Genomic DNA, 25,670 nt, shown 5'->3' with positions numbered 1-25,670 from the left:
TTTTGAAAGGCAATTGAGAAATGGCTCACTTCCTGAACTTGGAGCACAAAAAAGCCTACAGCACCTGGTATTCCCAGGCGGTCTCCCATCCAGGTACTAACTAGGCCCGACACTGCTTAGCTTCCGAGATCAGACGAGATCGGGCGCATTCAGTGTGGTGTGGCCGTAGGCTCTGGGCCTAGTGAGTTTTGTACTTTTAAGCATCTAGTCGGCTAGACCTTGCAGTTTTGAAAGGCAATTGAGAAATGGCTCACTTCCTGAACTTGGAGCACAAAAAAGCCTACAGCACCTGGTATTCCCAGGCGGTCTCCCATCCAGGTACTAACTAGGCCCGACACTGCTTAGCTTCCGAGATCAGACGAGATTGGGCGCATTCAGTGTGGTGTGGCCGTAGGCTCGAGTAATGCTAAGAATATTACTCTTATGCATTTGCATTTAGTAAGCTAAGCCATGCAGCCACTTGCAACATGATACCACGCTCATCGCTCGATCAGCGCTTGATCAGGCGAGATATATAAGACTGGTGGGCCCATTCAGGACTCCTATGTCTGGTAGGATAACTTTAATCCATCCATCCTGTTTCTGTTGCAGGGAGGTGGAGAGAACAATCAACACAATAACGGCTTTCTTTCATGCCTCTTGAAGGACTCAATATTCTCTGTACTGCATTACATGTGAAAGTCGATTTATTACCCATGAACACACTACCTGTATGCTAATTATATGTAAATAGGTAGCTCCAGCCCTCATAATGTTGTCCAACATTTCCGCTATAAAACGGGATAAAATTATTTTGGAAACATACCAAATTTGAAAAGTAATTGAGAAGTTGTGCAATTACTAATCATGGAGCACAAAATAGCCTACAGCACCTGGTATTCCCAGGCGGTCTCCCATCCAGGTACTAACTAGGCCCGACACTGCTTAGCTTCCGAGATCAGACGAGATCGGGCGCATTCAGTGTGGTGTGGCCGTAGGCTCTGGTCCTAGTGAGTTTTGTACTTTTAAGCATCTAGTCGGCTAGACCTTGCAGTTTTGAAAGGCAATTGAGAAATGGCTCACTTCCTGAACTTGGAGCACAAAAAAGCCTACAGCACCTGGTATTCCCAGGCGGTCTCCCATCCAGGTACTAACTAGGCCCGACACTGCTTAGCTTCCGAGATCAGACGAGATCGGGCGCATTCAGTGTGGTGTGGCCGTAGGCTCTGGGCCTAGTGAGTTTTGTACTTTTAAGCATCTAGTCGGCTAGACCTTGCAGTTTTGAAAGGCAATTGAGAAATGGCTCACTTCCTGAACTTGGAGCACAAAAAAGCCTACAGCACCTGGTATTCCCAGGCGGTCTCCCATCCAGGTACTAACTAGGCCCGACACTGAGCTTCCGAGATCAGACGAGATCGGGCGCATTCAGTCTGGTGTGGCCGTAGGCTCTAGTAATGCTAAGAATATTACTCTTATGCATTTGCATTTAGTAAGCTAAGCCATGCAGCCACTTGCAACATGATACCACGCTCATCGCTCGATCAGCGCTCGATCAGGCGAGATATATAAGACTGGTGGGCCCATTCAGGACTCCTATGTCTGGTAGGATAACTTTAATCCATCCATCCTGTTTCTGTTGCAGGGAGGTGGAGAGAACAATCAACACAATAACGGCTTTCTTTCATGCCTCTTGAAGGACTCAATATTCTCTGTACTGCATTACATGTGAAAGTCGATTTATTACCCATGAACACACTACCTGTATGCTAATTATATGTAAATAGGTAGCTCCAGCCCTCATAATGTTGTCCAACATTTCCGCTATAAAACGGGATAAAATTATTTTGGAAACATACCAAATTTGAAAAGTAATTGAGAAGTTGTGCAATTACTAATCATGGAGCACAAAATAGCCTACAGCACCTGGTATTCCCAGGCGGTCTCCCATCCAGGTACTAACTAGGCCCGACACTGCTTAGCTTCCGAGATCAGACGAGATCGGGCGCATTCAGTGTGGTGTGGCCGTAGGCTCAGGGCCTAGTGAGTTTTGTACTTTTAAGCATCTAGTCGGCTAGACCTTGCAGTTTTGAAAGGCAATTGAGAAATGGCTCACTTCCTGAACTTGGAGCACAAAAAAGCCTACAGCACCTGGTATTCCCAGGCGGTCTCCCATCCAGGTACTAACCAGGCCCGACACTGCTTAGCTTCCGAGATCAGACGAGATCGGGCGCATTCAGTGTGGTGTGGCCGTAGGCTCTGGTCCTAGTGAGTTTTGTACTTTTAAGCATCTAGTCGGCTAGACCTTGCAGTTTTGAAAGGCAATTGAGAAATGGCTCACTTCCTGAACTTGGAGCACAAAAAAGCCTACAGCACCTGGTATTCCCAGGCGGTCTCCCATCCAGGTACTAACTAGGCCCGACACTGCTTAACTTCCGAGATCAGACGAGATCGGGCGCATTCAGTGTGGTGTGGCCGTAGGCTCTGGGCCTAGTGAGTTTTGTACTTTTAAGCATCTAGTCGGCTAGACCTTGCAGTTTTGAAAGGCAATTGAGAAATGGCTCACTTCCTGAACTTGGAGCACAAAAAAGCCTACAGCACCTGGTATTCCCAGGCGGTCTCCCATCCAGGTACTAACTAGGCCCGACACTGCTTAGCTTCCGAGATCAGGCGAGATTGGGCGCATTCAGTGTGGTGTGGCTGTAGGCTCGAGTAATGCTAAGAATATTACTCTTATGCATTTGCATTTAGTAAGCTAAGCCATGCAGCCACTTGCAACATGATACCACGCTCATCGCTCGATCAGCGCTTGATCAGGCGAGATATATAAGACTGGTGGGCCCATTCAGGACTCCTATGTCTGGTAGGATAACTTTAATCCATCCATCCTGTTTCTGTTGCAGGGAGGTGGAGAGAACAATCAACACAATAACGGCTTTCTTTCATGCCTCTTGAAGGACTCAATATTCTCTGTACTGCATTACATGTGAAAGTCGATTTATTACCCATGAACACACTACCTGTATGCTAATTATATGTAAATAGGTAGCTCCAGCCCTCATAATGTTGTCCAACATTTCCGCTATAAAACGGGATAAAATTATTTTGGAAACATACCAAATTTGAAAAGTAATTGAGAAGTTGCGCAATTACTAATCATGGAGCACAAAATAGCCTACAGCACCTGGTATTCCCAGGCGGTCTCCCATCCAGGTACTAACTAGGCCCGACACTGCTTAGCTTCCGAGATCAGACGAGATCGGGCGCATTCAGTGTGGTGGGGCCGTAGGCTCTGGGCCTAGTGAGTTTTGTACTTTTAAGCATCTAGTCGGCTAGACCTTGCAGTTTTGAAAGGCAATTGAGAAATGGCTCACTTCCTGAACTTGGAGCACAAAAAAGCCTACAGCACCTGGTATTCCCAGGCAGTCTCCCATCCAGGTACTAACTAGGCCCGACACTGCTTAGCTTCCGAGATCAGACGAGATCGGGCGCATTCAGTGTGGTGTGGCCGTAGGCTCTAGAAATGCTAAGAATATTACTCTTATGCATTTGCATTTAGTAAGCTAAGCCATGCAGCCACTTGCAACATGATACCACGCTCATCGCTCGATCAGGCTCGATCAGGCGAGATATATAAGACTGGTGGGCCCATTCAGGACTCCTATGTCTGGTAGGATAACTTTAATCCATCCATCCTGTTTCTGTTGCAGGGAGGTGGAGAGAACAATCAACACAATAACGGCTTTCTTTCATGCCTCTTGAAGGACTCAATATTCTCTGTACTGCATTACATGTGAAAGTCGATTTATTACCCATGAACACACTACCTGTATGCTAATTATATGTAAATAGGTAGCTCCAGCCCTCATAATGTTGTCCAACATTTCCGCTATAAAACGGGATAAAATTATTTTGGAAACATACCAAATTTGAAAAGTAATTGAGAAGTTGTGCAATTACTAATCATGGAGCACAAAATAGCCTACAGCACCTGGTATTCCCAGGCGGTCTCCCATCCATGTACTAACTAGGCCCGACACTGCTTAGCTTACGAGATCAGACGAGATCGGGCGCATTCAGTGTGGTGTGGTCGTAGGCTCTGGGCCTAGTGAGTTTTGTACTTTTAAGCATCTAGTCGGCTAGACCTTGCAGTTTTGAAAGGCAATTGAGAAATGGCTCACTTCCTGAACTTGGAGCACAAAAAAGCCTACAGCACCTGGTATTCCCAGGCGGTCTCCCATCCAGGTACTAACTAGGCCCGACACTGCTTAGCTTCCGAGATCAGACGAGATCGGGCGCATTCAGTGTGGTGTGGCCGTAGGCTCTGGGCCTAGTGAGTTTTGTACTTTTAAGCATCTAGTCGGCTAGACCTTGCAGTTTTGAAAGGCAATTGAGAAATGGCTCACTTCCTGAACTTGGAGCACAAAAAAGCCTACAGCACCTGGTATTCCCAGGCGGTCTCCCATCCAGGTACTAACTAGGCCCGACACTGCTTAGCTTCCGAGATCAGACGAGATCGGGCGCATTCAGTGTGGTGTGGCCGTAGGCTCTGGGCCTAGTGAGTTTTGTACTTTTAAGCATCTAGTCGGCTAGACCTTGCAGTTTTGAAAGGCAATTGAGAAATGGCTCACTTCCTGAACTTGGAGCACAAAAAAGCCTACAGCACCTGGTATTCCCAGGCGGTCTCCCATCCAGGTACTAACTAGGCCCGACACTGAGCTTCCGAGATCAGACGAGATCGGGCGCATTCAGTCTGGTGTGGCCGTAGGCTCTAGTAATGCTAAGAATATTACTCTTATGCATTTGCATTTAGTAAGCTAAGCCATGCAGCCACTTGCAACATGATACCACGCTCATCGCTCGATCAGCGCTCGATCAGGCGAGATATATAAGACTGGTGGGCCCATTCAGGACTCCTATGTCTGGTAGGATAACTTTAATCCATCCATCCTGTTTCTGTTGCAGGGAGGTGGAGAGAACAATCAACACAATAACGGCTTTCTTTCATGCCTCTTGAAGGACTCAATATTCTCTGTACTGCATTACATGTGAAAGTCGATTTATTACCCATGAACACACTACCTGTATGCTAATTATATGTAAATAGGTAGCTCCAGCCCTCATAATGTTGTCCAACATTTCCGCTATAAAACGGGATAAAATTATTTTGGAAACATACCAAATTTGAAAAGTAATTGAGAAGTTGTGCAATTACTAATCATGGAGCACAAAATAGCCTACAGCACCTGGTATTCCCAGGCGGTCTCCCATCCAGGTACTAACTAGGCCCGACACTGCTTAGCTTCCGAGATCAGACGAGATCGGGCGCATTCAGTGTGGTGTGGCCGTAGGCTCAGGGCCTCGTGAGTTTTGTACTTTTAAGCATCTAGTCGGCTAGACCTTGCAGTTTTGAAAGGCAATTGAGAAATGGCTCACTTCCTGAACTTGGAGCACAAAAAAGCCTACAGCACCTGGTATTCCCAGGCGGTCTCCCATCCAGGTACTAACTAGGCCCAACACTGCTTAGCTTCCGAGATCAGACGAGATCGGGCGCATTCAGTGTGGTGTGGCCGTAGGCTCTGGGCCTAGTGAGTTTTGTACTTTTAAGCATCTAGTCGGCTAGACCTTGCAGTTTTGAAAGGCAATTGAGAAATGGCTCACTTCCTGAACTTGGAGCACAAAAAAGCCTACAGCACCTGGTATTCCCAGGCGGTCTCCCATCCAGGTACTAACTAGGCCCGACACTGCTTAGCTTCCGAGATCAGACGAGATCGGGCGCATTCAGTGTGGTGTGGCCGTAGGCTCTGGGCCTAGTGAGTTTTGTACTTTTAAGCATCTAGTCGGCTAGACCTTGCAGTTTTGAAAGGCAATTGAGAAATGGCTCACTTCCTGAACTTGGAGCACAAAAAAGCCTACAGCACCTGGTATTCCCAGGCGGTCTCCCATCCAGGTACTAACTAGGCCCGACACTGAGCTTCCGAGATCAGACGAGATCGGGCGCATTCAGTCTGGTGTGGCCGTAGGCTCTAGTAATGCTAAGAATATTACTCTTATGCATTTGCATTTAGTAAGCTAAGCCATGCAGCCACTTGCAACATGATACCACGCTCATCGCTCGATCAGCGCTCGATCAGGCGAGATATATAAGACTGGTGGGCCCATTCAGGACTCCTATGTCTGGTAGGATAACTTTAATCCATCCATCCTGTTTCTGTTGCAGGGAGGTGGAGAGAACAATCAACACAATAACGGCTTTCTTTCATGCCTCTTGAAGGACTCAATATTCTCTGTACTGCATTACATGTGAAAGTCGATTTATTACCCATGAACACACTACCTGTATGCTAATTATATGTAAATAGGTAGCTCCAGCCCTCATAATGTTGTCCAACATTTCCGCTATAAAACGGGATAAAATTATTTTGGAAACATACCAAATTTGAAAAGTAATTGAGAAGTTGTGCAATTACTAATCATGGAGCACAAAATAGCCTACAGCACCTGGTATTCCCAGGCGGTCTCCCATCCAGGTACTAACTAGGCCCGACACTGCTTAGCTTCCGAGATCAGACGAGATCGGGCGCATTCAGTGTGGTGTGGCCGTAGGCTCAGGGCCTAGTGAGTTTTGTACTTTTAAGCATCTAGTCGGCTAGACCTTGCAGTTTTGAAAGGCAATTGAGAAATGGCTCACTTCCTGAACTTGGAGCACAAAAAAGCCTACAGCACCTGGTATTCCCAGGCGGTCTCCGATCCAGGTACTAACCAGGCCCGACACTGCTTAGCTTCCGAGATCAGACGAGATCGGGCGCATTCAGTGTGGTGTGGCCGTAGGCTCTGGTCCTAGTGAGTTTTGTACTTTTAAGCATCTAGTCGGCTAGACCTTGCAGTTTTGAAAGGCAATTGAGAAATGGCTCACTTCCTGAACTTGGAGCACAAAAAAGCCTACAGCACCTGGTATTCCCAGGCGGTCTCCCATCCAGGTACTAACTAGGCCCGACACTGCTTAGTTTCCGAGATCAGGCGCATTCAGTGTGGTGTGGCCGTAGGCTCTGGGCCTAGTGAGTTTTGTACTTTTAAGCATCTAGTCGGCTAGACCTTGCAGTTTTGAAAGGCAATTGAGAAATGGCTCACTTCCTGAACTTGGAGCACAAAAAAGCCTACAGCACCTGGTATTCCCAGGCGGTCTCCCATCCAGGTACTAACTAGGCCCGACACTGCTTAGCTTCCGAGATCAGACGAGATTGGGCGCATTCAGTGTGGTGTGGCCGTAGGCTCGAGTAATGCTAAGAATATTACTCTTATGCATTTGCATTTAGTAAGCTAAGCCATGCAGCCACTTGCAACATGATACCACGCTCATCGCTCGATCAGCGCTTGATCAGGCGAGATATATAAGACTGGTGGGCCCATTCAGGACTCCTATGTCTGGTAGGATAACTTTAATCCATCCATCCTGTTTCTGTTGCAGGGAGGTGGAGAGAACAATCAACACAATAACGGCTTTCTTTCATGCCTCTTGAAGGACTCAATATTCTCTGTACTGCATTACATGTGAAAGTCGATTTATTACCCATGAACACACTACCTGTATGCTAATTATATGTAAATAGGTAGCTCCAGCCCTCATAATGTTGTCCAACATTTCCGCTATAAAACGGGATAAAATTATTTTGGAAACATACCAAATTTGAAAAGTAATTGAGAAGTTGCGCAATTACTAATCATGGAGCACAAAATAGCCTACAGCACCTGGTATTCCCAGGCGGTCTCCCATCCAGGTACTAACTAGGCCCGACACTGCTTAGCTTCCGAGATCAGACGAGATCGGGCGCATTCAGTGTGGTGTGGCCGTAGGCTCTGGGCCTAGTGAGTTTTGTACTTTTAAGCATCTAGTCGGCTAGACCTTGCAGTTTTGAAAGGCAATTGAGAAATGGCTCACTTCCTGAACTTGGAGCACAAAAAAGCCTACAGCACCTGGTATTCCCAGGCAGTCTCCCATCCAGGTACTAACTAGGCCCGACACTGCTTAGCTTCCGAGATCAGACGAGATCGGGCGCATTCAGTGTGGTGTGGCCGTAGGCTCTAGAAATGCTAAGAATATTACTCTTATGCATTTGCATTTAGTAAGCTAAGCCATGCAGCCACTTGCAACATGATACCACGCTCATCGCTCATCGCTCGATCAGGCTCGATCAGGCGAGATATATAAGACTGGTGGGCCCATTCAGGACTCCTATGTCTGGTAGGATAACTTTAATCCATCCATCCTGTTTCTGTTGCAGGGAGGTGGAGAGAACAATCAACACAATAACGGCTTTCTTTCATGCCTCTTGAAGGACTCAATATTCTCTGTACTGCATTACATGTGAAAGTCGATTTATTACCCATGAACACACTACCTGTATGCTAATTATATGTAAATAGGTAGCTCCAGCCCTCATAATGTTGTCCAACATTTCCGCTATAAAACGGGATAAAATTATTTTGGAAACATACCAAATTTGAAAAGTAATTGAGAAGTTGTGCAATTACTAATCATGGAGCACAAAATAGCCTACAGCACCTGGTATTCCCAGGCGGTCTCCCATCCAGGTACTAACTAGGCCCGACACTGCTTAGCTTACGAGATCAGACGAGATCGGGCGCATTCAGTGTGGTGTGGCCGTAGGCTCTGGGCCTAGTGAGTTTTGTACTTTTAAGCATCTAGTCGGCTAGACCTTGCAGTTTTGAAAGGCAATTGAGAAATGGCTCACTTCCTGAACTTGGAGCACAAAAAAGCCTACAGCACCTGGTATTCCCAGGCGGTCTCCCATCCAGGTACTAACTAGGCCCGACACTGCTTAGCTTCTGAGATCAGACGAGATCGGGCGCATTCAGTGTGGTGTGGCCGTAGGCTCTGGTCCTAGTGAGTTTTGTACTTTTAAGCATCTAGTCGGCTAGACCTTGCAGTTTTGAAAGGCAATTGAGAAATGGCTCACTTCCTGAACTTGGAGCACAAAAAAGCCTACAGCACCTGGTATTCCCAGGCGGTCTCCCATCCAGGTACTAACTAGGCCCGACACTGCTTAGCTTCCGAGATCAGACGAGATCGGGCGCATTCAGTGTGGTGTGGCCGTAGGCTCTGGGCCTAGTGAGTTTTGTACTTTTAAGCATCTAGTCGGCTAGACCTTGCAGTTTTGAAAGGCAATTGAGAAATGGCTCACTTCCTGAACTTGGAGCACAAAAAAGCCTACAGCACCTGGTATTCCCAGGCGGTCTCCCATCCAGGTACTAACTAGGCCCGACACTGCTTAGCTTCCGAGATCAGACGAGATTGGGCGCATTCAGTGTGGTGTGGCCGTAGGCTCTAGAAATGCTAAGAATATTACTCTTATGCATTTGCATTTAGTAAGCTAAGCCATGCAGCCACTTGCAACATGATACCACGCTCATCGCTCGATCAGGCTCGATCAGGCGAGATATATAAGACTGGTGGGCCCATTCAGGACTCCTATGTCTGGTAGGATAACTTTAATCCATCCATCCTGTTTCTGTTGCAGGGAGGTGGAGAGAACAATCAACACAATAACGGCTTTCTTTCATGCCTCTTGAAGGACTCAATATTCTCTGTACTGCATTACATGTGAAAGTCGATTTATTACCCATGAACACACTACCTGTATGCTAATTATATGTAAATAGGTAGCTCCAGCCCTCATAATGTTGTCCAACATTTCCGCTATAAAACGGGATAAAATTATTTTGGAAACATACCAAATTTGAAAAGTAATTGAGAAGTTGTGCAATTACTAATCATGGAGCACAAAATAGCCTACAGCACCTGGTATTCCCAGGTGGTCTCCCATCCAGGTACTAACTAGGCCCGACACTGCTTAGCTTCCGAGATCAGACGAGATCAGGCGCATTCAGTGTGGTGTGGCCGTAGGCTCTGGGCCTAGTGAGTTTTGTACTTTTAAGCATCTAGTCGGCTAGACCTTGCAGTTTTGAAAGGCAATTGAGAAATGGCTCACTTCCTGAACTTGGAGCACAAAAAAGCCTACAGCACCTGGTATTCCCAGGCGGTCTCCCATCCAGGTACTAACTAGGCCCGACACTGCTTAGCTTCCGAGATCAGACGAGATCGGGCGCATTCAGTGTGGTGTGGCCGTAGGCTCTGGGCCTAGTGAGTTTTGTACTTTTAAGCATCTAGTCGGCTAGACCTTGCAGTTTTGAAAGGCAATTGAGAAATGGCTCACTTCCTGAACTTGGAGCACAAAAAAGCCTACAGCACCTGGTATTCCCAGGCGGTCTCCCATCCAGGTACTAACTAGGCCCGACACTGAGCTTCCGAGATCAGACGAGATCGGGCGCATTCAGTCTGGTGTGGCCGTAGGCTCTAGTAATGCTAAGAATATTACTCTTATGCATTTGCATTTAGTAAGCTAAGCCATGCAGCCACTTGCAACATGATACCACGCTCATCGCTCGATCAGCGCTCGATCAGGCGAGATATATAAGACTGGTGGGCCCATTCAGGACTCCTATGTCTGGTAGGATAACTTTAATCCATCCATCCTGTTTCTGTTGCAGGGAGGTGGAGAGAACAATCAACACAATAACGGCTTTCTTTCATGCCTCTTGAAGGACTCAATATTCTCTGTACTGCATTACATGTGAAAGTCGATTTATTACCCATGAACACACTACCTGTATGCTAATTATATGTAAATAGGTAGCTCCAGCCCTCATAATGTTGTCCAACATTTCCGCTATAAAACGGGATAAAATTATTTTGGAAACATACCAAATTTGAAAAGTAATTGAGAAGTTGCGCAATTACTAATCATGGAGCACAAAATAGCCTACAGCACCTGGTATTCCCAGGCGGTCTCCCATCCAGGTACTAACTAGGCCCGACACTGCTTAGCTTCCGAGATCAGACGAGATCGGGCGCATTCAGTGTGGTGTGGCCGTAGGCTCTGGGCCTAGTGAGTTTTGTACTTTTAAGCATCTAGTCGGCTAGACCTTGCAGTTTTGAAAGGCAATTGAGAAATGGCTCACTTCCTGAACTTGGAGCACAAAAAAGCCTACAGCACCTGGTATTCCCAGGCAGTCTCCCATCCAGGTACTAACTAGGCCCGACACTGCTTAGCTTCCGAGATCAGACGAGATCAGGCGCATTCAGTGTGGTGTGGCCGTAGGCTCTAGAAATGCTAAGAATATTACTCTTATGCATTTGCATTTAGTAAGCTAAGCCATGCAGCCACTTGCAACATGATACCACGCTCATCGCTCGATCAGGCTCGATCAGGCGAGATATATAAGACTGGTGGGCCCATTCAGGACTCCTATGTCTGGTAGGATAACTTTAATCCATCCATCCTGTTTCTGTTGCAGGGAGGTGGAGAGAACAATCAACACAATAACGGCTTTCTTTCATGCCTCTTGAAGGACTCAATATTCTCTGTACTGCATTACATGTGAAAGTCGATTTATTACCCATGAACACACTACCTGTATGCTAATTATATGTAAATAGGTAGCTCCAGCCCTCATAATGTTGTCCAACATTTCCGCTATAAAACGGGATAAAATTATTTTGGAAACATACCAAATTTGAAAAGTAATTGAGAAGTTGTGCAATTACTAATCATGGAGCACAAAATAGCCTACAGCACCTGGTATTCCCAGGCGGTCTCCCATCCAGGTACTAACTAGGCCCGACACTGCTTAGCTTCCGAGATCAGACGAGATCGGGTGCATTCAGTGTGGTGTGGCCGTAGGCTCAGGGCCTAGTGAGTTTTGTACTTTTAAGCATCTAGTCGGCTAGACCTTGCAGTTTTGAAAGGCAATTGAGAAATGGCTCACTTCCTGAACTTGGAGCACAAAAAAGCCTACAGCACCTGGTATTCCCAGGCGGTCTCCCATCCAGGTACTAACTAGGCCCGACACTGCTTAGCTTCTGAGATCAGACGAGATCGGGCGCATTCAGTGTGGTGTGGCCGTAGGCTCTGGTCCCAGTGAGTTTTGTACTTTTAAGCATCTAGTCGGCTAGACCTTGCAGTTTTGAAAGGCAATTGAGAAATGGCTCACTTCCTGAACTTGGAGCACAAAAAAGCCTACAGCACCTGGTATTCCCAGGCGGTCTCCCATCCAGGTACTAACTAGGCCTGACACTGCTTAGCTTCCGAGATCAGACGAGATCGGGCGCATTCAGTGTGGTGTGGCCGTAGGCTCTGGGCCTAGTGAGTTTTGTACTTTTAAGCATCTAGTCGGCTAGACCTTGCAGTTTTGAAAGGCAATTGAGAAATGGCTCACTTCCTGAACTTGGAGCACAAAAAAGCCTACAGCACCTGGTATTCCCAGGCGGTCTCCCATCCAGGTACTAACTAGGCCCGACACTGCTTAGCTTCCGAGATCAGACGAGATCGGGCGCATTCAGTGTGGTGTGGCCGTAGGCTCGAGTAATGCTAAGAATATTACTCTTATGCATTTGCATTTAGTAAGCTAAGCCATGCAGCCACTTGCAACATGATACCACGCTCATCGCTCGATCAGCGCTTGATCAGGCGAGATATATAAGACTGGTGGGCCCATTCAGGACTCCTATGTCTGGTAGGATAACTTTAATCCATCCATCCTGTTTCTGTTGCAGGGAGGTGGAGAGAACAATCAACACAATAACGGCTTTCTTTCATGCCTCTTGAAGGACTCAATATTCTCTGTACTGCATTACATGTGAAAGTCGATTTATTACCCATGAACACACTACCTGTATGCTAATTATATGTAAATAGGTAGCTCCAGCCCTCATAATGTTGTCCAACATTTCCGCTATAAAACGGGATAAAATTATTTTGGAAACATACCAAATTTGAAAAGTAATTGAGAAGTTGTGCAATTACTAATCATGGAGCACAAAATAGCCTACAGCACCTGGTATTCCCAGGCGGTCTCCCATCCAGGTACTAACTAGGCCCGACACTGCTTAGCTTCCCAGATCAGACGAGATCGGGCGCATTCAGTGTGGTGTGGCCGTAGGCTCTGGTCCTAGTGAGTTTTGTACTTTTAAGCATCTAGTCGGCTAGACCTTGCAGTTTTGAAAGGCAATTGAGAAATGGCTCACTTCCTGAACTTGGAGCACAAAAAAGCCTACAGCACCTGGTATTCCCAGGCGGTCTCCCATCCAGGTACTAACTAGGCCCGACACTGCTTAGCTTCCGAGATCAGACGAGATCGGGCGCATTCAGTGTGGTGTGGCCGTAGGCTCTGGGCCTAGTGAGTTTTGTACTTTTAAGCATCTAGTCGGCTAGACCTTGCAGTTTTGAAAGGCAATTGAGAAATGGCTCACTTCCTGAACTTGGAGCACAAAAAAGCCTACAGCACCTGGTATTCCCAGGCGGTCTCCCATCCAGGTACTAACTAGGCCCGACACTGAGCTTCCGAGATCAGACGAGATCGGGCGCATTCAGTCTGGTGTGGCCGTAGGCTCTAGTAATGCTAAGAATATTACTCTTATGCATTTGCATTTAGTAAGCTAAGCCATGCAGCCACTTGCAACATGATACCACGCTCATTGCTCGATCAGCGCTCGATCAGGCGAGATATATAAGACTGGTGGGCCCATTCAGGACTCCTATGTCTGGTAGGATAACTTTAATCCATCCATCCTGTTTCTGTTGCAGGGAGGTGGAGAGAACAATCAACACAATAACGGCTTTCTTTCATGCCTCTTGAAGGACTCAATATTCTCTGTACTGCATTACATGTGAAAGTCGATTTATTACCCATGAACACACTACCTGTATGCTAATTATATGTAAATAGGTAGCTCCAGCCCTCATAATGTTGTCCAACATTTCCGCTATAAAACGGGATAAAATTATTTTGGAAACATACCAAATTTGAAAAGTAATTGAGAAGTTGTGCAATTACTAATCATGGAGCACAAAATAGCCTACAGCACCTGGTATTCCCAGGCGGTCTCCCATCCAGGTACTAACTAGGCCCGACACTGCTTAGCTTCCGAGATCAGACGAGATCGGGCGCATTCAGTGTGGTGTGGCCGTAGGCTCAGGGCCTAGTGAGTTTTGTACTTTTAAGCATCTAGTCGGCTAGACCTTGCAGTTTTGAAAGGCAATTGAGAAATGGCTCACTTCCTGAACTTGGAGCACAAAAAAGCCTACAGCACCTGGTATTCCCAGGCGGTCTCCCATCCAGGTACTAACCAGGCCCGACACTGCTTAGCTTCCGAGATCAGACGAGATCGGGCGCATTCAGTGTGGTGTGGCCGTAGGCTCTGGTCCTAGTGAGTTTTGTACTTTTAAGCATCTAGTCGGCTAGACCTTGCAGTTTTGAAAGGCAATTGAGAAATGGCTCACTTCCTGAACTTGGAGCACAAAAAAGCCTACAGCACCTGGTATTCCCAGGCGGTCTCCCATCCAGGTACTAACTAGGCCCGACACTGCTTAGCTTCCGAGATCAGACGAGATCGGGCGCATTCAGTGTGGTGTGGCCGTAGGCTCTGGGCCTAGTGAGTTTTGTACTTTTAAGCATCTAGTCGGCTAGACCTTGCAGTTTTGAAAGGCAATTGAGAAATGGCTCACTTCCTGAACTTGGAGCACAAAAAAGCCTACAGCACCTGGTATTCCCAGGCGGTCTCCCATCCAGGTACTAACTAGGCCCGACACTGCTTAGCTTCCGAGATCAGACGAGATTGGGCGCATTCAGTGTGGTGTGGCCGTAGGCTCGAGTAATGCTAAGAATATTACTCTTATGCATTTGCATTTAGTAAGCTAAGCCATGCAGCCACTTGCAACATGATACCACGCTCATCGCTCGATCAGCGCTTGATCAGGCGAGATATATAAGACTGGTGGGCCCATTCAGGACTCCTATGTCTGGTAGGATAACTTTAATCCATCCATCCTGTTTCTGTTGCAGGGAGGTGGAGAGAACAATCAACACAATAACGGCTTTCTTTCATGCCTCTTGAAGGACTCAATATTCTCTGTACTGCATTACATGTGAAAGTCGATTTATTACCCATGAACACACTACCTGTATGCTAATTATATGTAAATAGGTAGCTCCAGCCCTCATAATGTTGTCCAACATTTCCGCTATAAAACGGGATAAAATTATTTTGGAAACATACCAAATTTGAAAAGTAATTGAGAAGTTGTGCAATTACTAATCATGGAGCACAAAATAGCCTACAGCACCTGGTATTCCCAGGCGGTCTCCCATCCAGGTACTAACTAGGCCCGACACTGCTTAGCTTCCGAGATCAGACGAGATCGGGCGCATTCAGTGTGGTGTGGCCGTAGGCTCTGGTCCTAGTGAGTTTTGTACTTTTAAGCATCTAGTCGGCTAGACCTTGCAGTTTTGAAAGGCAATTGAGAAATGGCTAACTTCCTGAACTTGGAGCACAAAAAAGCCTACAGCACCTGGTATTCCCAGGCGGTCTCCCATCCAGGTACTAACTAGGCCCGACACTGCTTAGCTTCCGAGATCAGACGAGATCGGGCGCATTCAGTGTGGTGTGGCCGTAGGCTCTGGGCCTAGTGAGTTTTGTACTTTTAAGCATCTAGTCGGCTAGACCTTGCAGTTTTGAAAGGCAATTGAGAAATGGCTCACTTCCTGAACTTGGAGCACAAAAAAGCCTACAGCACCTGGTATTCCCAGGCGGTCTCCCATCCAGGTACTAACTAGGCCCGACACTGAGCTTCCGAGATCAGACGAGATCGGGCGCATTCAGTCTGGTGTGGCCGTAGGCTCTAGTAATGCTAAGAATATTACTCTTATGCATTTGCATTTAGTAAGCTAAGCCATGCAGCCACTTGCAACATGATACCACGCTCATCGCTCGATCAGCGCTCGATCAGGCGAGATATATAAGACTGGTGGGCCCATTCAGGACTCCTATGTCTGGTAGGATAACTTTAATCCATCCATCCTGTTTCTGTTGCAGGGAGGTGGAGAGAACAATCAACACAATAACGGCTTTCTTTCATGCCTCTTGAAGGACTCAATATTCTCTGTACTGCATTACATGTGAAAGTCGATTTATTACCCATGAACACACTACCTGTATGCTAATTATATGTAAATAGGTAGCTCCAGCCCTCATAATGTTGTCCAACATTTCCGCTATAAAACGGGATAAAATTATTTTGGAAACATACCAAATTTGAAAAGTAATTGAGAAGTTGTGCAATTACTAATCATGGAGCACAAAATAGCCTACAGCACCTGGTATTCCCAGGCGGTCTCCCATCCAGGTACTAACTAGGCCTGACACTGCTTAGCTTCCGAGATCAGACGAGATCGGGCGCATTCAGTGTGGTGTGGCCGTAGGCTCAGGGCCTAGTGAGTTTTGTACTTTTAAGCATCTAGTCGGCTAGACCTTGCAGTTTTGAAAGGCAATTGAGAAATGGCTCACTTCCTGAACTTGGAGCACAAAAAAGCCTACAGCACCTGGTATTCCCAGGCGGTCTCCCATCCAGGTACTAACTAGGCCCGACACTGCTTAGCTTCCGAGATCAGACGAGATCGGGCGCATTCAGTGTGGTGTGGCCGTAGGCTCTGGGCCTAGTGAGTTTTGTACTTTTAAGCATCTAGTCGGCTAGACCTTGCAGTTTTGAAAGGCAATTGAGAAATGGCTCACTTCCTGAACTTGGAGCACAAAAAAGCCTACAGCACCTGGTATTCCCAGGCGGTCTCCCATCCAGGTACTAACTAGGCCCGACACTGAGCTTCCGAGATCAGACGAGATCGGGCGCATTCAGTGTGGTGTGGCCATAGGCTCTGGTCCTAGTGAGTTTTGTACTTTTAAGCATCTAGTCGGCTAGACCTTGCAGTTTTGAAAGGCAATTGAGAAATGGCTCACTTCCTGAACTTGGAGCACAAAAAAGCCTACAGCACCTGGTATTCCCAGGCGGTCTCCCATCCAGGTACTAACTAGGCCCGACACTGCTTAGCTTCCGAGATCAGACGAGATCGGGCGCATTCAGTGTGGTGTGGCCGTAGGCTCTGGGCCTAGTGAGTTTTGTACTTTTAAGCATCTAGTCGGCTAGACCTTGCAGTTTTGAAAGGCAATTGAGAAATGGCTCACTTCCTGAACTTGGAGCACAAAAAAGCCTACAGCACCTGGTATTCCCAGGCGGTCTCCCATCCAGGTACTAACTAGGCCCGACACTGCTTAGCTTCCGAGATCAGACGAGATTGGGCGCATTCAGTGTGGTGTGGCCGTAGGCTCGAGTAATGCTAAGAATATTACTCTTATGCATTTGCATTTAGTAAGCTAAGCCATGCAGCCACTTGCAACATGATACCACGCTCATCGCTCGATCAGCGCTTGATCAGGCGAGATATATAAGACTGGTGGGCCCATTCAGGACTCCTATGTCTGGTAGGATAACTTTAATCCATCCATCCTGTTTCTGTTGCAGGGAGGTGGAGAGAACAATCAACACAATAACGGCTTTCTTTCATGCCTCTTGAAGGACTCAATATTCTCTGTACTGCATTACATGTGAAAGTCGATTTATTACCCATGAACACACTACCTGTATGCTAATTATATGTAAATAGGTAGCTCCAGCCCTCATAATGTTGTCCAACATTTCCGCTATAAAACGGGATACAATTATTTTGGAAACATACCAAATTTGAAAAGTAATTGAGAAGTTGCGCAATTACTAATCATGGAGCACAAAATAGCCTACAGCACCTGGTATTCCCAGGCGGTCTCCCATCCAGGTACTAACTAGGCCCGACACTGCTTAGCTTCCGAGATCAGACGAGATCGGGCGCATTCAGTGTGGTGTGGCCGTAGGCTCTGGGCCTAGTGAGTTTTGTACTTTTAAGCATCTAGTCGGCTAGACCTTGCAGTTTTGAAAGGCAATTGAGAAATGGCTCACTTCCTGAACTTGGAGCACAAAAAAGCCTACAGCACCTGGTATTCCCAGGCAGTCTCCCATCCAGGTACTAACTAGGCCCGACACTGCTTAGCTTCCGAGATCAGACGAGATCGGGCGCATTCAGTGTGGTGTGGCAGTAGGCTCTAGAAATGCTAAGAATATTACTCTTATGCATTTGCATTTAGTAAGCTAAGCCATGCAGCCACTTGCAACATGATACCACGCTCATCGCTCGATCAGGCTCGATCAGGCGAGATATATAAGACTGGTGGGCCCATTCAGGACTCCTATGTCTGGTAGGATAACTTTAATCCATCCATCCTGTTTCTGTTGCAGGGAGGTGGAGAGAACAATCAACACAATAACGGCTTTCTTTCATGCCTCTTGAAGGACTCAATATTCTCTGTACTGCATTACATGTGAAAGTCGATTTATTACCCATGAACACACTACCTGTATGCTAATTATATGTAAATAGGTAGCTCCAGCCCTCATAATGTTGTCCAACATTTCCGCTATAAAACGGGATAAAATTATTTTGGAAACATACCAAATTTGAAAAGTAATTGAGAAGTTGTGCAATTACTAATCATGGAGCACAAAATAGCCTACAGCACCTGGTATTCCCAGGCGGTCTCCCATCCAGGTACTAACTAGGCCCGACACTGCTTAGCTTACGAGATCAGACGAGATCGGGCGCATTCAGTGTGGTGTGGCCGTAGGCTCTGGGCCTAGTGAGTTTTGTACTTTTAAGCATCTAGTCGGCTAGACCTTGCAGTTTTGAAAGGCAATTGAGAAATGGCTCACTTCCTGAACTTGGAGCACAAAAAAGCCTACAGCACCTGGTATTCCCAGGCGGTCTCCCATCCAGGTACTAACTAGGCCCGACACTGCTTAGCTTCTGAGATCAGACGAGATCGGGCGCATTCAGTGTGGTGTGGCCGTAGGCTCTGGTCCTAGTGAGTTTTGTACTTTTAAGCATCTAGTCGGCTAGACCTTGCAGTTTTGAAAGGCAATTGAGAAATGGCTCACTTCCTGAACTTGGAGCACAAAAAAGCCTACAGCACCTGGTATTCCCAGGCGGTCTCCCATCCAGGTACTAACTAGGCCCGACACTGCTTAGCTTCCGAGATCAGACGAGATCGGGCGCATTCAGTGTGGTGTGGCCGTAGGCTCTGGGCCTAGTGAGTTTTGTACTTTTAAGCATCTAGTCGGCTAGACCTTGCAGTTTTGAAAGGCAATTGAGAAATGGCTCACTTCCTGAACTTGGAGCACAAAAAAGCCTACAGCACCTGGTATTCCCAGGCGGTCTCCCATCCAGGTACTAACTAGGCCCGACACTGCTTAGCTTCCGAGATCAGACGAGATTGGGCGCATTCAGTGTGGTGTGGCCGTAGGCTCTAGAAATGCTAAGAATATTACTCTTATGCATTTGCATTTAGTAAGCTAAGCCATGCAGCCACTTGCAACATGATACCACGCTCATCGCTCGATCAGGCTCGATCAGGCGAGATATATAAGACTGGTGGGCCCATTCAGGACTCCTATGTCTGGTAGGATAACTTTAATCCATCCATCCTGTTTCTGTTGCAGGGAGGTGGAGAGAACAATCAACACAATAACGGCTTTCTTTCATGCCTCTTGAAGGACTCAATATTCTCTGTACTGCATTACATGTGAAAGTCGATTTATTACCCATGAACACACTACCTGTATGCTAATTATATGTAAATAGGTAGCTCCAGCCCTCATAATGTTGTCCAACATTTCCGCTATAAAACGGGATAAAATTATTTTGGAAACATACCAAATTTGAAAAGTAATTGAGAAGTTGTGCAATTACTAATCATGGAGCACAAAATAGCCTACAGCACCTGGTATTCCCAGGCGGTCTCCCATCCAGGTACTAACTAGGCCCGACACTGCTTAGCTTCCGAGATCAGACGAGATCAGGCGCATTCAGTGTGGTGTGGCCGTAGGCTCTGGGCCTAGTGAGTTTTGTACTTTTAAGCATCTAGTCGGCTAGACCTTGCAGTTTTGAAAGGCAATTGAGAAATGGCTCACTTCCTGAACTTGGAGCACAAAAAAGCCTACAGCACCTGGTATTCCCAGGCGGTCTCCCATCCAGGTACTAACTAGGCCCGACACTGCTTAGCTTCCGAGATCAGACGAGATCGGGCGCATTCAGTGTGGTGTGGCCGTAGGCTCTGGGCCTAGTGAGTTTTGTACTTTTAAGCATCTAGTCGGCTAGACCTTGCAGTTTTGAAAGGCAATTGAGAAATGGCTCACTTCCTGAACTTGGAGCACAAAAAAGCCTACAGCACCTGGTATTCCCAGGCGGTCTCCCATCCAGGTACTAACTAGGCCCGACACTGAGCTTCCGAGATCAGACGAGATCGGGCGCATTCAGTCTGGTGTGGCCGTAGGCTCTAGTAATGCTAAGAATATTACTCTTATGCATTTGCATTTAGTAAGCTAAGCCATGCAGCCACTTGCAACATGATACCACGCTCATCGCTCGATCAGCGCTCGATCAGGCGAGATATATAAGACTGGTGGGCCCATTCAGGACTCCTATGTCTGGTAGGATAACTTTAATCCATCCATCCTGTTTCTGTTGCAGGGAGGTGGAGAGAACAATCAACACAATAACGGCTTTCTTTCATGCCTCTTGAAGGACTCAATATTCTCTGTACTGCATTACATGTGAAAGTCGATTTATTACCCATGAACACACTACCTGTATGCTAATTATATGTAAATAGGTAGCTCCAGCCCTCATAATGTTGTCCAACATTTCCGCTATAAAACGGGATAAAATTATTTTGGAAACATACCAAATTTGAAAAGTAATTGAGAAGTTGCGCAATTACTAATCATGGAGCACAAAATAGCCTACAGCACCTGGTATTCCCAGGCGGTCTCCCATCCAGGTACTAACTAGGCCCGACACTGCTTAGCTTCCGAGATCAGACGAGATCGGGCGCATTCAGTGTGGTGTGGCCGTAGGCTCTAGGCCTAGTGAGTTTTGTACTTTTAAGCATCTAGTCGGCTAGACCTTGCAGTTTTGAAAGGCAATTGAGAAATGGCTCACTTCCTGAACTTGGAGCACAAAAAAGCCTACAGCACCTGGTATTCCCAGGCGGTCTCCCATCCAGGTACTAACTAGGCCCGACACTGCTTAGCTTCCGAGATCAGACGAGATTGGGCGCATTCAGTGTGGTGTGGCCGTAGGCTCTAGAAATGCTAAGAATATTACTCTTATGCATTTGCATTTAGTAAGCTAAGCCATGCAGCCACTTGCAACATGATACCACGCTCATCGCTCGATCAGGCTCGATCAGGCGAGATATATAAGACTGGTGGGCCCATTCAGGACTCCTATGTCTGGTAGGATAACTTTAATCCATCCATCCTGTTTCTGTTGCAGGGAGGTGGAGAGAACAATCAACACAATAACGGCTTTCTTTCATGCCTCTTGAAGGACTCAATATTCTCTGTACTGCATTACATGTGAAAGTCGATTTATTACCCATGAACACACTACCTGTATGCTAATTATATGTAAATAGGTAGCTCCAGCCCTCATAATGTTGTCCAACATTTCCGCTATAAAACGGGATAAAATTATTTTGGAAACATACCAAATTTGAAAAGTAATTGAGAAGTTGTGCAATTACTAATCATGGAGCACAAAATAGCCTACAGCACCTGGTATTCCCAGGCGGTCTCCCATCCAGGTACTAACTAGGCCCGACACTGCTTAGCTTCCGAGATCAGACGAGATCAGGCGCATTCAGTGTGGTGTGGCCGTAGGCTCTGGGCCTAGTGAGTTTTGTACTTTTAAGCATCTAGTCGGCTAGACCTTGCAGTTTTGAAAGGCAATTGAGAAATGGCTCACTTCCTGAACTTGGAGCACAAAAAAGCCTACAGCACCTGGTATTCCCAGGCGGTCTCCCATCCAGGTACTAACTAGGCCCGACACTGCTTAGCTTCCGAGATCAGACGAGATCGGGCGCATTCAGTGTGGTGTGGCCGTAGGCTCTGGGCCTAGTGAGTTTTGTACTTTTAAGCATCTAGTCGGCTAGACCTTGCAGTTTTGAAAGGCAATTGAGAAATGGCTCACTTCCTGAACTTGGAGCACAAAAAAGCCTACAGCACCTGGTATTCCCAGGCGGTCTCCCATCCAGGTACTAACTAGGCCCGACACTGAGCTTCCGAGATCAGACGAGATCGGGCGCATTCAGTCTGGTGTGGCCGTAGGCTCTAGTAATGCTAAGAATATTACTCTTATGCATTTGCATTTAGTAAGCTAAGCCATGCAGCCACTTGCAACATGATACCACGCTCATCGCTCGATCAGCGCTCGATCAGGCGAGATATATAAGACTGGTGGGCCCATTCAGGACTCCTATGTCTGGTAGGATAACTTTAATCCATCCATCCTGTTTCTGTTGCAGGGAGGTGGAGAGAACAATCAACACAATAACGGCTTTCTTTCATGCCTCTTGAAGGACTCAATATTCTCTGTACTGCATTACATGTGAAAGTCGATTTATTACCCATGAACACACTACCTGTATGCTAATTATATGTAAATAGGTAGCTCCAGCCCTCATAATGTTGTCCAACATTTCCGCTATAAAACGGGATAAAATTATTTTGGAAACATACCAAATTTGAAAAGTAATTGAGAAGTTGCGCAATTACTAATCATGGAGCACAAAATAGCCTACAGCACCTGGTATTCCCAGGCGGTCTCCCATCCAGGTACTAACTAGGCCCGACACTGCTTAGCTTCCGAGATCAGACGAGATCGGGCGCATTCAGTGTGGTGTGGCCGTAGGCTCTAGGCCTAGTGAGTTTTGTACTTTTAAGCATCTAGTCGGCTAGACCTTGCAGTTTTGAAAGGCAATTGAGAAATGGCTCACTTCCTGAACTTGGAGCACAAAAAAGCCTACAGCACCTGGTATTCCCAGGCGGTCTCCCATCCAGGTACTAACTAGGCCCGACACTGCTTAGCTTCCGAGATCAGACGAGATTGGGCGCATTCAGTGTGGTGTGGCCGTAGGCTCTAGAAATGCTAAGAATATTACTCTTATGCATTTGCATTTAGTAAGCTAAGCCATGCAGCCACTTGCAACATGATACCACGCTCATCGCTCGATCAGGCTCGATCAGGCGAGATATATAAGACTGGTGGGCCCATTCAGGACTCCTATGTCTGGTAGGATAACTTTAATCCATCCATCCTGTTTCTGTTGCAGGGAGGTGGAGAGAACAATCAACACAATAACGGCTTTCTTTCATGCCTCTTGAAGGACTCAATATTCTCTGTACTGCATTACATGTGAAAGTCGATTTATTACCCATGAACACACTACCTGTATGCTAATTATATGTAAATAGGTAGCTCCAGCCCTCATAATGTTGTCCAACATTTCCGCTATAAAACGGGATAAAATTATTTTGGAAACATACCAAATTTGAAAAGTAATTGAGAAGTTGTGCAATTACTAATCATGGAGCACAAAATAGCCTACAGCACCTGGTATTCCCAGGCGGTCTCCCATCCAGGTACTAACTAGGCCCGACACTGCTTAGCTTCCGAGATCAGACGAGATCAGGCGCATTCAGTGTGGTGTGGCCGTAGGCTCTGGGCCTAGTGAGTTTTGTACTTTTAAGCATCTAGTCGGCTAGACCTTGCAGTTTTGAAAGGCAATTGAGAAATGGCTCACTTCCTGAACTTGGAGCACAAAAAAGCCTACAGCACCTGGTATTCCCAGGCGGTCTCCCATCCAGGTACTAACTAGGCCCGACACTGCTTAGCTTCCGAGATCAGACGAGATCGGGCGCATTCAGTGTGGTGTGGCCGTAGGCTCTAGAAATGCTAAGAATATTACTCTTATGCATTTGCATTTAGTAAGCTAAGCCATGCAGCCACTTGCAACATGATACCACGCTCATCGCTCGATCAGCGCTCGATCAGGCTCGATCAGGCGAGATATATAAGACTGGTGGGCCCATTCAGGACTCCTATGTCTGGTAGGATAACTTTAATCCATCCATCCTGTTTCTGTTGCAGGGAGATGGAGAGAACAATCAACACAATAACGGCTTTCTTTCATGCCTCTTGAAGGACTCAATATTCTCTGTACTGCATTACATGTGAAAGTCGATTTATTACCCATGAACACACTACCTGTATGCTAATTATATGTAAATAGGTAGCTCCAGCCCTCATAATGTTGTCCAACATTTCCGCTATAAAACGGGATAAAATTATTTTGGAAACATACCAAATTTGAAAAGTAATTGAGAAGTTGTGCAATTACTAATCATGGAGCACAAAATAGCCTACAGCACCTGGTATTCCCAGGCGGTCTCCCATCCAGGTACTAACTAGGCCCGACACTGCTTAGCTTCCGAGATCAGACGAGATCGGGCGCATTCAGTGTGGTGTGGCCGTAGGCTCTGGTCCTAGTGAGTTTTGTACTTTTAAGCATCTAGTCGGCTAGACCTTGCAGTTTTGAAAGGCAATTGAGAAATGGCTCACTTCCTGAACTTGGAGCACAAAAAAGCCTACAGCACCTGGTATTCCCAGGCGGTCTCCCATCCAGGTACTAACTAGGCCCGACACTGCTTAGCTTCCGAGATCAGACGAGATCGGGCGCATTCAGTGTGGTGTGGCCGTAGGCTCTGGGCCTAGTGAGTTTTGTACTTTTAAGCATCTAGTCGGCTAGACCTTGCAGTTTTGAAAGGCAATTGAGAAATGGCTCACTTCCTGAACTTGGAGCACAAAAAAGCCTACAGCACCTGGTATTCCCAGGCAGTCTCCCATCCAGGTACTAACTAGGCCCGACACTGCTTAGCTTCCGAGATCAGACGAGATCGGGCGCATTCAGTGTGGTGTGGCAGTAGGCTCTAGAAATGCTAAGAATATTACTCTTATGCATTTGCATTTAGTAAGCTAAGCCATGCAGCCACTTGCAACATGATACCACGCTCATCGCTCGATCAGGCTCGATCAGGCGAGATATATAAGACTGGTGGGCCCATTCAGGACTCCTATGTCTGGTAGGATAACTTTAATCCATCCATCCTGTTTCTGTTGCAGGGAGGTGGAGAGAACAATCAACACAATAACGGCTTTCTTTCATGCCTCTTGAAGGACTCAATATTCTCTGTACTGCATTACATGTGAAAGTCGATTTATTACCCATGAACACACTACCTGTATGCTAATTATATGTAAATAGGTAGCTCCAGCCCTCATAATGTTGTCCAACATTTCCGCTATAAAACGGGATAAAATTATTTTGGAAACATACCAAATTTGAAAAGTAATTGAGAAGTTGTGCAATTACTAATCATGGAGCACAAAATAGCCTACAGCACCTGGTATTCCCAGGCGGTCTCCCATCCAGGTACTAACTAGGCCCGACACTGCTTAGCTTACGAGATCAGACGAGATCGGGCGCATTCAGTGTGGTGTGGCCGTAGGCTCTGGGCCTAGTGAGTTTTGTACTTTTAAGCATCTAGTCGGCTAGACCTTGCAGTTTTGAAAGGCAATTGAGAAATGGCTCACTTCCTGAACTTGGAGCACAAAAAAGCCTACAGCACCTGGTATTCCCAGGCGGTCTCCCATCCAGGTACTAACTAGGCCCGACACTGCTTAGCTTCTGAGATCAGACGAGATCGGGCGCATTCAGTGTGGTGTGGCCGTAGGCTCTGGTCCTAGTGAGTTTTGTACTTTTAAGCATCTAGTCGGCTAGACCTTGCAGTTTTGAA

At 46.6% G+C, this 25,670-nt stretch overlaps 66 non-coding genes and 10 pseudogenes across 66 annotated transcripts; all 76 read right to left on the bottom strand.

Moving 5' to 3' along the window:
- Positions 1–52: 52 nt before the first annotated feature.
- On the bottom strand, positions 53–171 carry LOC138476870 (5S ribosomal RNA). The gene has a single exon (XR_011270882.1). It is a non-coding gene; the product is annotated as a 5S ribosomal RNA (ribosomal RNA).
- A 106-nt stretch (positions 172–277) lies between these two features.
- Positions 278–396, bottom strand: LOC138479335 (5S ribosomal RNA). The gene has a single exon (XR_011273119.1). It is a non-coding gene; the product is annotated as a 5S ribosomal RNA (ribosomal RNA).
- Positions 397–860: 464 nt separating this feature from the next.
- On the bottom strand, positions 861–979 carry LOC138476868 (5S ribosomal RNA). Its single transcript, XR_011270880.1, has one exon. It is a non-coding gene; the product is annotated as a 5S ribosomal RNA (ribosomal RNA).
- A 106-nt stretch (positions 980–1,085) lies between these two features.
- LOC138476867 (5S ribosomal RNA) lies at positions 1,086–1,204 on the bottom strand. The gene has a single exon (XR_011270879.1). It is a non-coding gene; the product is annotated as a 5S ribosomal RNA (ribosomal RNA).
- Positions 1,205–1,310: 106 nt separating this feature from the next.
- LOC138474147 (5S ribosomal RNA) lies at positions 1,311–1,426 on the bottom strand (annotated as a pseudogene).
- A 464-nt stretch (positions 1,427–1,890) lies between these two features.
- LOC138476866 (5S ribosomal RNA) lies at positions 1,891–2,009 on the bottom strand. Its single transcript, XR_011270878.1, has one exon. It is a non-coding gene; the product is annotated as a 5S ribosomal RNA (ribosomal RNA).
- A 106-nt stretch (positions 2,010–2,115) lies between these two features.
- LOC138477070 (5S ribosomal RNA) lies at positions 2,116–2,234 on the bottom strand. The gene has a single exon (XR_011271064.1). It is a non-coding gene; the product is annotated as a 5S ribosomal RNA (ribosomal RNA).
- Positions 2,235–2,340: 106 nt separating this feature from the next.
- LOC138476085 (5S ribosomal RNA) lies at positions 2,341–2,459 on the bottom strand. The gene has a single exon (XR_011270168.1). It is a non-coding gene; the product is annotated as a 5S ribosomal RNA (ribosomal RNA).
- Positions 2,460–2,565: 106 nt separating this feature from the next.
- On the bottom strand, positions 2,566–2,684 carry LOC138480270 (5S ribosomal RNA). Its single transcript, XR_011273967.1, has one exon. It is a non-coding gene; the product is annotated as a 5S ribosomal RNA (ribosomal RNA).
- Positions 2,685–3,148: 464 nt separating this feature from the next.
- LOC138478641 (5S ribosomal RNA) lies at positions 3,149–3,267 on the bottom strand. Its single transcript, XR_011272489.1, has one exon. It is a non-coding gene; the product is annotated as a 5S ribosomal RNA (ribosomal RNA).
- A 106-nt stretch (positions 3,268–3,373) lies between these two features.
- On the bottom strand, positions 3,374–3,492 carry LOC138478519 (5S ribosomal RNA). Its single transcript, XR_011272379.1, has one exon. It is a non-coding gene; the product is annotated as a 5S ribosomal RNA (ribosomal RNA).
- A 463-nt stretch (positions 3,493–3,955) lies between these two features.
- On the bottom strand, positions 3,956–4,074 carry LOC138480417 (5S ribosomal RNA). Its single transcript, XR_011274094.1, has one exon. It is a non-coding gene; the product is annotated as a 5S ribosomal RNA (ribosomal RNA).
- Positions 4,075–4,180: 106 nt separating this feature from the next.
- On the bottom strand, positions 4,181–4,299 carry LOC138476865 (5S ribosomal RNA). Its single transcript, XR_011270877.1, has one exon. It is a non-coding gene; the product is annotated as a 5S ribosomal RNA (ribosomal RNA).
- Positions 4,300–4,405: 106 nt separating this feature from the next.
- On the bottom strand, positions 4,406–4,524 carry LOC138476863 (5S ribosomal RNA). The gene has a single exon (XR_011270876.1). It is a non-coding gene; the product is annotated as a 5S ribosomal RNA (ribosomal RNA).
- A 106-nt stretch (positions 4,525–4,630) lies between these two features.
- LOC138474145 (5S ribosomal RNA) lies at positions 4,631–4,746 on the bottom strand (annotated as a pseudogene).
- A 464-nt stretch (positions 4,747–5,210) lies between these two features.
- Positions 5,211–5,329, bottom strand: LOC138476862 (5S ribosomal RNA). The gene has a single exon (XR_011270875.1). It is a non-coding gene; the product is annotated as a 5S ribosomal RNA (ribosomal RNA).
- A 106-nt stretch (positions 5,330–5,435) lies between these two features.
- Positions 5,436–5,554, bottom strand: LOC138475999 (5S ribosomal RNA). The gene has a single exon (XR_011270091.1). It is a non-coding gene; the product is annotated as a 5S ribosomal RNA (ribosomal RNA).
- Positions 5,555–5,660: 106 nt separating this feature from the next.
- On the bottom strand, positions 5,661–5,779 carry LOC138476861 (5S ribosomal RNA). Its single transcript, XR_011270874.1, has one exon. It is a non-coding gene; the product is annotated as a 5S ribosomal RNA (ribosomal RNA).
- Positions 5,780–5,885: 106 nt separating this feature from the next.
- On the bottom strand, positions 5,886–6,001 carry LOC138474144 (5S ribosomal RNA; annotated as a pseudogene).
- A 464-nt stretch (positions 6,002–6,465) lies between these two features.
- On the bottom strand, positions 6,466–6,584 carry LOC138476860 (5S ribosomal RNA). Its single transcript, XR_011270873.1, has one exon. It is a non-coding gene; the product is annotated as a 5S ribosomal RNA (ribosomal RNA).
- Positions 6,585–6,690: 106 nt separating this feature from the next.
- LOC138478210 (5S ribosomal RNA) lies at positions 6,691–6,809 on the bottom strand. The gene has a single exon (XR_011272098.1). It is a non-coding gene; the product is annotated as a 5S ribosomal RNA (ribosomal RNA).
- A 106-nt stretch (positions 6,810–6,915) lies between these two features.
- LOC138474663 (5S ribosomal RNA) lies at positions 6,916–7,024 on the bottom strand (annotated as a pseudogene).
- Positions 7,025–7,130: 106 nt separating this feature from the next.
- On the bottom strand, positions 7,131–7,249 carry LOC138479334 (5S ribosomal RNA). Its single transcript, XR_011273118.1, has one exon. It is a non-coding gene; the product is annotated as a 5S ribosomal RNA (ribosomal RNA).
- Positions 7,250–7,713: 464 nt separating this feature from the next.
- On the bottom strand, positions 7,714–7,832 carry LOC138476859 (5S ribosomal RNA). The gene has a single exon (XR_011270872.1). It is a non-coding gene; the product is annotated as a 5S ribosomal RNA (ribosomal RNA).
- Positions 7,833–7,938: 106 nt separating this feature from the next.
- LOC138478518 (5S ribosomal RNA) lies at positions 7,939–8,057 on the bottom strand. The gene has a single exon (XR_011272378.1). It is a non-coding gene; the product is annotated as a 5S ribosomal RNA (ribosomal RNA).
- Positions 8,058–8,527: 470 nt separating this feature from the next.
- LOC138479115 (5S ribosomal RNA) lies at positions 8,528–8,646 on the bottom strand. The gene has a single exon (XR_011272919.1). It is a non-coding gene; the product is annotated as a 5S ribosomal RNA (ribosomal RNA).
- A 106-nt stretch (positions 8,647–8,752) lies between these two features.
- On the bottom strand, positions 8,753–8,871 carry LOC138479010 (5S ribosomal RNA). The gene has a single exon (XR_011272824.1). It is a non-coding gene; the product is annotated as a 5S ribosomal RNA (ribosomal RNA).
- A 106-nt stretch (positions 8,872–8,977) lies between these two features.
- On the bottom strand, positions 8,978–9,096 carry LOC138476858 (5S ribosomal RNA). The gene has a single exon (XR_011270871.1). It is a non-coding gene; the product is annotated as a 5S ribosomal RNA (ribosomal RNA).
- Positions 9,097–9,202: 106 nt separating this feature from the next.
- On the bottom strand, positions 9,203–9,321 carry LOC138479333 (5S ribosomal RNA). The gene has a single exon (XR_011273117.1). It is a non-coding gene; the product is annotated as a 5S ribosomal RNA (ribosomal RNA).
- A 463-nt stretch (positions 9,322–9,784) lies between these two features.
- Positions 9,785–9,903, bottom strand: LOC138477936 (5S ribosomal RNA). The gene has a single exon (XR_011271849.1). It is a non-coding gene; the product is annotated as a 5S ribosomal RNA (ribosomal RNA).
- A 106-nt stretch (positions 9,904–10,009) lies between these two features.
- LOC138476856 (5S ribosomal RNA) lies at positions 10,010–10,128 on the bottom strand. Its single transcript, XR_011270869.1, has one exon. It is a non-coding gene; the product is annotated as a 5S ribosomal RNA (ribosomal RNA).
- Positions 10,129–10,234: 106 nt separating this feature from the next.
- LOC138474143 (5S ribosomal RNA) lies at positions 10,235–10,350 on the bottom strand (annotated as a pseudogene).
- A 464-nt stretch (positions 10,351–10,814) lies between these two features.
- LOC138476855 (5S ribosomal RNA) lies at positions 10,815–10,933 on the bottom strand. The gene has a single exon (XR_011270868.1). It is a non-coding gene; the product is annotated as a 5S ribosomal RNA (ribosomal RNA).
- A 106-nt stretch (positions 10,934–11,039) lies between these two features.
- On the bottom strand, positions 11,040–11,158 carry LOC138479583 (5S ribosomal RNA). Its single transcript, XR_011273345.1, has one exon. It is a non-coding gene; the product is annotated as a 5S ribosomal RNA (ribosomal RNA).
- Positions 11,159–11,621: 463 nt separating this feature from the next.
- On the bottom strand, positions 11,622–11,740 carry LOC138474753 (5S ribosomal RNA). Its single transcript, XR_011269052.1, has one exon. It is a non-coding gene; the product is annotated as a 5S ribosomal RNA (ribosomal RNA).
- Positions 11,741–11,846: 106 nt separating this feature from the next.
- On the bottom strand, positions 11,847–11,965 carry LOC138479009 (5S ribosomal RNA). Its single transcript, XR_011272823.1, has one exon. It is a non-coding gene; the product is annotated as a 5S ribosomal RNA (ribosomal RNA).
- A 106-nt stretch (positions 11,966–12,071) lies between these two features.
- On the bottom strand, positions 12,072–12,190 carry LOC138478935 (5S ribosomal RNA). Its single transcript, XR_011272756.1, has one exon. It is a non-coding gene; the product is annotated as a 5S ribosomal RNA (ribosomal RNA).
- Positions 12,191–12,296: 106 nt separating this feature from the next.
- On the bottom strand, positions 12,297–12,415 carry LOC138476854 (5S ribosomal RNA). The gene has a single exon (XR_011270867.1). It is a non-coding gene; the product is annotated as a 5S ribosomal RNA (ribosomal RNA).
- Positions 12,416–12,879: 464 nt separating this feature from the next.
- LOC138479931 (5S ribosomal RNA) lies at positions 12,880–12,998 on the bottom strand. Its single transcript, XR_011273660.1, has one exon. It is a non-coding gene; the product is annotated as a 5S ribosomal RNA (ribosomal RNA).
- A 106-nt stretch (positions 12,999–13,104) lies between these two features.
- LOC138476852 (5S ribosomal RNA) lies at positions 13,105–13,223 on the bottom strand. The gene has a single exon (XR_011270866.1). It is a non-coding gene; the product is annotated as a 5S ribosomal RNA (ribosomal RNA).
- A 106-nt stretch (positions 13,224–13,329) lies between these two features.
- LOC138474142 (5S ribosomal RNA) lies at positions 13,330–13,445 on the bottom strand (annotated as a pseudogene).
- Positions 13,446–13,909: 464 nt separating this feature from the next.
- On the bottom strand, positions 13,910–14,028 carry LOC138476851 (5S ribosomal RNA). Its single transcript, XR_011270865.1, has one exon. It is a non-coding gene; the product is annotated as a 5S ribosomal RNA (ribosomal RNA).
- Positions 14,029–14,134: 106 nt separating this feature from the next.
- Positions 14,135–14,253, bottom strand: LOC138476948 (5S ribosomal RNA). Its single transcript, XR_011270953.1, has one exon. It is a non-coding gene; the product is annotated as a 5S ribosomal RNA (ribosomal RNA).
- A 106-nt stretch (positions 14,254–14,359) lies between these two features.
- Positions 14,360–14,478, bottom strand: LOC138476850 (5S ribosomal RNA). The gene has a single exon (XR_011270864.1). It is a non-coding gene; the product is annotated as a 5S ribosomal RNA (ribosomal RNA).
- Positions 14,479–14,584: 106 nt separating this feature from the next.
- LOC138479331 (5S ribosomal RNA) lies at positions 14,585–14,703 on the bottom strand. The gene has a single exon (XR_011273116.1). It is a non-coding gene; the product is annotated as a 5S ribosomal RNA (ribosomal RNA).
- A 464-nt stretch (positions 14,704–15,167) lies between these two features.
- Positions 15,168–15,286, bottom strand: LOC138476849 (5S ribosomal RNA). The gene has a single exon (XR_011270863.1). It is a non-coding gene; the product is annotated as a 5S ribosomal RNA (ribosomal RNA).
- Positions 15,287–15,392: 106 nt separating this feature from the next.
- LOC138476848 (5S ribosomal RNA) lies at positions 15,393–15,511 on the bottom strand. The gene has a single exon (XR_011270862.1). It is a non-coding gene; the product is annotated as a 5S ribosomal RNA (ribosomal RNA).
- A 106-nt stretch (positions 15,512–15,617) lies between these two features.
- Positions 15,618–15,733, bottom strand: LOC138474141 (5S ribosomal RNA; annotated as a pseudogene).
- A 464-nt stretch (positions 15,734–16,197) lies between these two features.
- Positions 16,198–16,316, bottom strand: LOC138478934 (5S ribosomal RNA). The gene has a single exon (XR_011272755.1). It is a non-coding gene; the product is annotated as a 5S ribosomal RNA (ribosomal RNA).
- A 106-nt stretch (positions 16,317–16,422) lies between these two features.
- Positions 16,423–16,541, bottom strand: LOC138476847 (5S ribosomal RNA). The gene has a single exon (XR_011270861.1). It is a non-coding gene; the product is annotated as a 5S ribosomal RNA (ribosomal RNA).
- A 106-nt stretch (positions 16,542–16,647) lies between these two features.
- LOC138473917 (5S ribosomal RNA) lies at positions 16,648–16,763 on the bottom strand (annotated as a pseudogene).
- Positions 16,764–16,869: 106 nt separating this feature from the next.
- On the bottom strand, positions 16,870–16,988 carry LOC138476846 (5S ribosomal RNA). The gene has a single exon (XR_011270860.1). It is a non-coding gene; the product is annotated as a 5S ribosomal RNA (ribosomal RNA).
- Positions 16,989–17,094: 106 nt separating this feature from the next.
- Positions 17,095–17,213, bottom strand: LOC138479330 (5S ribosomal RNA). Its single transcript, XR_011273115.1, has one exon. It is a non-coding gene; the product is annotated as a 5S ribosomal RNA (ribosomal RNA).
- Positions 17,214–17,677: 464 nt separating this feature from the next.
- On the bottom strand, positions 17,678–17,796 carry LOC138476844 (5S ribosomal RNA). Its single transcript, XR_011270858.1, has one exon. It is a non-coding gene; the product is annotated as a 5S ribosomal RNA (ribosomal RNA).
- Positions 17,797–17,902: 106 nt separating this feature from the next.
- On the bottom strand, positions 17,903–18,021 carry LOC138479788 (5S ribosomal RNA). Its single transcript, XR_011273530.1, has one exon. It is a non-coding gene; the product is annotated as a 5S ribosomal RNA (ribosomal RNA).
- A 463-nt stretch (positions 18,022–18,484) lies between these two features.
- On the bottom strand, positions 18,485–18,603 carry LOC138479114 (5S ribosomal RNA). Its single transcript, XR_011272918.1, has one exon. It is a non-coding gene; the product is annotated as a 5S ribosomal RNA (ribosomal RNA).
- Positions 18,604–18,709: 106 nt separating this feature from the next.
- On the bottom strand, positions 18,710–18,828 carry LOC138479008 (5S ribosomal RNA). The gene has a single exon (XR_011272822.1). It is a non-coding gene; the product is annotated as a 5S ribosomal RNA (ribosomal RNA).
- A 106-nt stretch (positions 18,829–18,934) lies between these two features.
- Positions 18,935–19,053, bottom strand: LOC138476843 (5S ribosomal RNA). The gene has a single exon (XR_011270857.1). It is a non-coding gene; the product is annotated as a 5S ribosomal RNA (ribosomal RNA).
- Positions 19,054–19,159: 106 nt separating this feature from the next.
- On the bottom strand, positions 19,160–19,278 carry LOC138479328 (5S ribosomal RNA). The gene has a single exon (XR_011273113.1). It is a non-coding gene; the product is annotated as a 5S ribosomal RNA (ribosomal RNA).
- Positions 19,279–19,741: 463 nt separating this feature from the next.
- LOC138478112 (5S ribosomal RNA) lies at positions 19,742–19,860 on the bottom strand. Its single transcript, XR_011272009.1, has one exon. It is a non-coding gene; the product is annotated as a 5S ribosomal RNA (ribosomal RNA).
- A 106-nt stretch (positions 19,861–19,966) lies between these two features.
- LOC138476841 (5S ribosomal RNA) lies at positions 19,967–20,085 on the bottom strand. The gene has a single exon (XR_011270856.1). It is a non-coding gene; the product is annotated as a 5S ribosomal RNA (ribosomal RNA).
- A 106-nt stretch (positions 20,086–20,191) lies between these two features.
- LOC138474139 (5S ribosomal RNA) lies at positions 20,192–20,307 on the bottom strand (annotated as a pseudogene).
- A 464-nt stretch (positions 20,308–20,771) lies between these two features.
- On the bottom strand, positions 20,772–20,890 carry LOC138476840 (5S ribosomal RNA). The gene has a single exon (XR_011270855.1). It is a non-coding gene; the product is annotated as a 5S ribosomal RNA (ribosomal RNA).
- Positions 20,891–20,996: 106 nt separating this feature from the next.
- Positions 20,997–21,115, bottom strand: LOC138479327 (5S ribosomal RNA). The gene has a single exon (XR_011273112.1). It is a non-coding gene; the product is annotated as a 5S ribosomal RNA (ribosomal RNA).
- Positions 21,116–21,578: 463 nt separating this feature from the next.
- LOC138478111 (5S ribosomal RNA) lies at positions 21,579–21,697 on the bottom strand. Its single transcript, XR_011272008.1, has one exon. It is a non-coding gene; the product is annotated as a 5S ribosomal RNA (ribosomal RNA).
- A 106-nt stretch (positions 21,698–21,803) lies between these two features.
- LOC138476839 (5S ribosomal RNA) lies at positions 21,804–21,922 on the bottom strand. Its single transcript, XR_011270854.1, has one exon. It is a non-coding gene; the product is annotated as a 5S ribosomal RNA (ribosomal RNA).
- Positions 21,923–22,028: 106 nt separating this feature from the next.
- LOC138474137 (5S ribosomal RNA) lies at positions 22,029–22,144 on the bottom strand (annotated as a pseudogene).
- A 464-nt stretch (positions 22,145–22,608) lies between these two features.
- Positions 22,609–22,727, bottom strand: LOC138476838 (5S ribosomal RNA). The gene has a single exon (XR_011270853.1). It is a non-coding gene; the product is annotated as a 5S ribosomal RNA (ribosomal RNA).
- A 106-nt stretch (positions 22,728–22,833) lies between these two features.
- LOC138479326 (5S ribosomal RNA) lies at positions 22,834–22,952 on the bottom strand. Its single transcript, XR_011273111.1, has one exon. It is a non-coding gene; the product is annotated as a 5S ribosomal RNA (ribosomal RNA).
- Positions 22,953–23,415: 463 nt separating this feature from the next.
- On the bottom strand, positions 23,416–23,534 carry LOC138478110 (5S ribosomal RNA). The gene has a single exon (XR_011272007.1). It is a non-coding gene; the product is annotated as a 5S ribosomal RNA (ribosomal RNA).
- Positions 23,535–23,640: 106 nt separating this feature from the next.
- Positions 23,641–23,759, bottom strand: LOC138476837 (5S ribosomal RNA). Its single transcript, XR_011270852.1, has one exon. It is a non-coding gene; the product is annotated as a 5S ribosomal RNA (ribosomal RNA).
- Positions 23,760–24,233: 474 nt separating this feature from the next.
- Positions 24,234–24,352, bottom strand: LOC138476836 (5S ribosomal RNA). The gene has a single exon (XR_011270851.1). It is a non-coding gene; the product is annotated as a 5S ribosomal RNA (ribosomal RNA).
- Positions 24,353–24,458: 106 nt separating this feature from the next.
- On the bottom strand, positions 24,459–24,577 carry LOC138476835 (5S ribosomal RNA). The gene has a single exon (XR_011270850.1). It is a non-coding gene; the product is annotated as a 5S ribosomal RNA (ribosomal RNA).
- Positions 24,578–24,683: 106 nt separating this feature from the next.
- LOC138479787 (5S ribosomal RNA) lies at positions 24,684–24,802 on the bottom strand. Its single transcript, XR_011273529.1, has one exon. It is a non-coding gene; the product is annotated as a 5S ribosomal RNA (ribosomal RNA).
- Positions 24,803–25,265: 463 nt separating this feature from the next.
- On the bottom strand, positions 25,266–25,384 carry LOC138479113 (5S ribosomal RNA). Its single transcript, XR_011272917.1, has one exon. It is a non-coding gene; the product is annotated as a 5S ribosomal RNA (ribosomal RNA).
- Positions 25,385–25,490: 106 nt separating this feature from the next.
- LOC138479007 (5S ribosomal RNA) lies at positions 25,491–25,609 on the bottom strand. Its single transcript, XR_011272821.1, has one exon. It is a non-coding gene; the product is annotated as a 5S ribosomal RNA (ribosomal RNA).
- Positions 25,610–25,670: the final 61 nt, after the last annotated feature.

This window comes from Ambystoma mexicanum, chromosome 8 (assembly GCF_040938575.1).
Source record: "Ambystoma mexicanum isolate Mex_15411 chromosome 8, UKY_AmexF1_1, whole genome shotgun sequence".
Taxonomy (NCBI): Eukaryota; Metazoa; Chordata; class Amphibia; order Caudata; family Ambystomatidae; genus Ambystoma; species Ambystoma mexicanum.
This window is presented reverse-complemented; position numbering and strand designations above follow the sequence as displayed.